At 42.1% G+C, this 3,936-nt stretch overlaps 1 protein-coding gene and 1 long non-coding RNA gene across 3 annotated transcripts in view; one reads left to right on the top strand and one right to left on the bottom strand.

The window, feature by feature from the left end:
* Window positions 1–2,771, bottom strand: part of LOC103473619 (uncharacterized) — a 14,283-nt gene extending 11,512 nt beyond the window's left edge. The window contains exon 1 of one of the 2 annotated variants that reach the window (XR_001776127.1): window positions 2,342–2,771. This is a non-coding gene — a long non-coding RNA (uncharacterized LOC103473619). The remainder of the gene's footprint in view (window positions 1–2,341) is intronic. The other variant, XR_535053.2, reaches the window with a different exon arrangement.
* pou3f3b (POU class 3 homeobox 3b) overlaps window positions 1–3,936 on the top strand; it is a 14,479-nt gene that overhangs the window by 6,203 nt on the left and 4,340 nt on the right. The window contains exon 2 of the transcript XR_001776126.1: window positions 2,833–2,974. The gene's annotated coding sequence lies outside the window, so the exon portion shown is untranslated. The remainder of the gene's footprint in view (window positions 1–2,832; window positions 2,975–3,936) is intronic.

Raw genomic sequence — 3,936 nt, 5'->3', positions numbered from 1 at the left:
GTGTGTGTGTGTGTGTGTGTGTGTGTGTGTGTGTGTGTGTGTGTGTGTGTGTGTGTGTGTGTGTGTGTGTGTGAGACTCCATGAAGCATATTAATAATAAAAAGCCTGTCTGAATGAGGGGAAAATCCCCATTCATGTCTGACACCGAAGGCCTGCTTGAAGCCCATTTAATTAACGGTATATATTACCGTCTAAGTGCTGCGAAGTTCGGCTCTAAATCAGCGTTTGGGCCTGACACGCTCAACGTATGTCGGATTACAGCGAGCCGGACCGAGCGTGATGTGGGGTTGGGGGGCTGCAAATAAATTATGTAGCCCACAGGCAACTTTAAGTGTGCCATAATTAAAAAGCGGCGGGAATTGCATCAATTTAATGCGAATATGCGGCGGGCGAGCCACAGAAGTGTCTGAAATTTACGGCCGAAAATCAGTTTTTATGGAGAGGAGAGAGACAATAGATTAATGCGCGCTAATTGATTTCCCTCCTTAATTCGCTGGAGCTGACGTGCAACAAGCCTACATTAAAAAATAAATAAATAATTGTTTTTTTTTTTTTAAAATCCTCATTTTGTTAATTATTGGCGCCTTGCAGGAGATGCATCTCTCTCTCTCTCTCTCTCTCTCTCTCTCTCTCTCTCTCTCTCTCTCTCTCTCTCTCTCTCCTCCCGCAGGAGTAACCTGCAAACTCCCGCGATGGTTCAGAAATTCCTACCGCTCTCGGTTGCGTGCAATTCCCCCCCCCCCACAAAAAAAGTCGCAGCTCCGATATATGTTTGCGCCAAACAGCCATAATGCACATGGAGGCCGGACCTGAGGAGCCTGAGTGGCGGCTCTGGTGCGCAGGCGCAGGGGGGTGGGGGTGGGGGGGTCAAAGCCATCATATGACAATTTCTCTCCCTGTCTGAGGATATAATGTAAATAATCTGATATCTGAATTATAATTTGGCTCGTCATATTTATTAGCTCTGTTTTGCGTCATCAGCTAAAGTTTGCACCACTTCTTAGTTTTAATGTTAAGCAAGAGGGTTTATTAAAAACACGAGTGCATTTAAATGGGATAGAAACTGACTCATTTGTGTTTATATTGTATCATTTCAGTATTTAAAATGATAAACAAGACGGATAATCTGACAAAATGGGCTTTTTTTCTTTTTTTTTTTTTTTTTGCGCCAACCTGCAGGATAAACCGGTGACGTTCGCATCATGAGTGAGCGCGACACCTGGCGGATTTAATGACCAAATCATACACACACTCTTACCAAAAAAACAAACAAAAAACCCCCAAATAAACCAAACTGTCAGGAAGTAAATAATAATAATAAAAAGAGCGACTCAACAGAGACAGAACATAAAGTGGTGGCAGCAGGGGCGTGCACAGGAATAAGCGGGGCTGCACATTTAGAAAGAAAACTGCGATKAGTAATTTCACATGTTTGGGTCACTTTTAGACGAAAAGTGGTTTTCTTCCTTCAGTTTGTGAAAAACGTTCTCCAGCCCCCGCACCCCCCTCCCCCCTCTCTGTCTTTCTCTCTCTCTCTCTCTCTCTTACACACACACACACACACACATACACACACACGGAGTCGTTTTTCATCTCGACTCCAGTGCACAAACATACAGCTTAATGCGGCCAGTGTTCCCGTCTTTTATTGGCCTCACCATGGCGACGGGGCGCGGGGCTCAGCAATGCGGCTCCCCTTCAGCCTCGGAGGCTTGGAAGAGGAGGAACTCCGGGGGAAAAACGGAACATTCAAAGTCCGGCAACTCTAACGGGAAACAGTTCTAGCTCATATATATATATTAACGGATAACTGCTTTGCTTTCTCTGCGCGCATGCATGTTGAAGATAAAATAATAATAAAAAAAACTTTAAGCAAACTTTAAAGTCGATTCGCCTTAATCGAGGATCCAGCCGATGGGTTCTCCCCCCTCTGGTCCCTCGTTCTCGCTGCTTAAAATCTGATTGATTGCACTTTTCTCCGGCGGACGTTCGCTACAAAAACGGCGCAGCTCCTCCATCTGCTCCCCACTTCTTTGGTTTAGCGCTAAAAAAGAAAAAAAAAAGAAAGAAAAATGGTGGTGGGGGGAGCACTTACTGCCAGGCTGTTTGTTATCATTATTATTATTATTATTATCAATAATAATAATAATAATAATAATAAATCGGCTCTTTTTTTTTTAACTACTAATTAGCAGAACTTCCTCCAGAATGGCGCAGCAGAGCGGGTGAAACGTCGCGTAAAAAGAGACGCATATAGGAGGACGCAGAAAGTGTGCTAAATCCGCAGAGGTGATGATGACGATGATGATGGTGGTGGTGGTGGTGGTGGTGGTTGTCTTACCTTCAGTCCCAGAGTGAAGGATGTGGCGTGGGTTTGCTCCCACGGAGCGTGGAAGCGGTTATCTCCCTTCCCGGCGACTCGCTGCTCCCTCAGATTTTCTTTCCTCCGCCTCGACTGAGCAGGAGCGCCGCTCTGCTCCCGCTATTATTTTCACTAAAATATATGAAAATTTATGCAAATGAAAATCAGCACTAACTGTTCGTCTCTTGTTATACTTGGGGATGATTTTTTTTCCCTCCCCCCCACCTCCTTCTCTCCCCTCTCCCCACTCTTTCCCCGCTTTGCATACAGAATAAATGAACTCTCCCAGCAGGAAACTTGGGGACCTTTTTTGATATATATGTGTGTAATAAGCAAATAAATAATAAATAAACATATGATATATCAGAGAGGAGTTTGCGCTGGTTTCTGGGGAATATTTCCTAGAATGGCGATTGACTCGCCTTTTATGGATGTTGTACATCCTTTTTTTTCCTTTTTTCTTTTTGCAGGGATCTCTGGGAAATTTATCCAGGAATCCTCACTGTATATTAATGCATAGAGGAGGGGCCCCATGGCTCTATGGGCCCCAAACGTTCCTGGTGCAGACGCGGAGAGGACATTAGCGTTTCCTGATGTAAGGAAAGCCCAGAGGTTCGTTGTTTTTAATCTACTGGAGATAAAAATAAATAAATGCATTAATAAATAAATAAATAATTTAAAATGATTTGTGAATTAAAAGATGTCACTTTTCACGTTACGTCTTGAAACTGTGGTTAGAATTAAATGGAAAAAATAAATTAAAAAAAGGGAAAGTTTAACTTTAAAGTTAGAAATCAGGACTTGACTGGTTGACTGTTTTTAAATAGACAGAAATAAATGTCTTCTGTGTAAACAAAAGGTACAAAGATTCAGAAATGATGGTTGTTTTTGAGGCTTTTTTCATTTTAGACATAAATCTGTTGTCAAACTGTCTTTAAATAGACATGAGAATATTTAGTTCCTTCTAAGCAGCTGTGAATACAAGCAGTAAAAAAGACGTATAAGTGTGCTTTAACCTGATGTAATGGAGGTTATGGAGGGACCCATAGGGTCATTGTTTCAGGCCCAGACATGGAAGAGCTTCAGTTCCAGCTGAACAGATGAAATTGTGCTTAAAAAGTAGACATTAAAAAGAAAAAAAGTCTAAAAGTTACCAGATTAAAAGAAATCCTCACTATTTACTGGCTCATAGAAAGATGGGACCCATCCGTTACAGCTTCAGTGGCCCTCAGTAACTCTTCTTTAAATAATTTGACTCTTTCTCTGTTGTCAACTTTACATAAAAATTGTGTCAGTCTGAGGGGCCCCATGTGGTTTGGAGAGGCTTGAGCGTGAATCTAGAAGCTTCTGAATGAACGGAGCAACAATGGGAGCAAATTTTATTACAAAGGACAAAGAAAAGTTGGCGACGAATCCACCTGAAGGAGGAGGAAGGCTGGCTGACAGAGAGCCGTGACGTCTAGATCCACACATTGTTTTCCCCTTAAACTTCTACTGTGTGTATTAATATTAATGAGTAATGAAATCAGTCACTGACAGGTTCATGAAACAAATGTATCAAAAAAAAAAAAAAT

This window comes from Poecilia reticulata, linkage group LG2, assembly GCF_000633615.1.
Source record: "Poecilia reticulata strain Guanapo linkage group LG2, Guppy_female_1.0+MT, whole genome shotgun sequence".
Taxonomy (NCBI): Eukaryota; Metazoa; Chordata; class Actinopteri; order Cyprinodontiformes; family Poeciliidae; genus Poecilia; species Poecilia reticulata.
The sequence above is the reverse complement of the archived record's forward strand: the minus strand, read 5'-3'. Positions and strand labels throughout refer to the sequence as shown.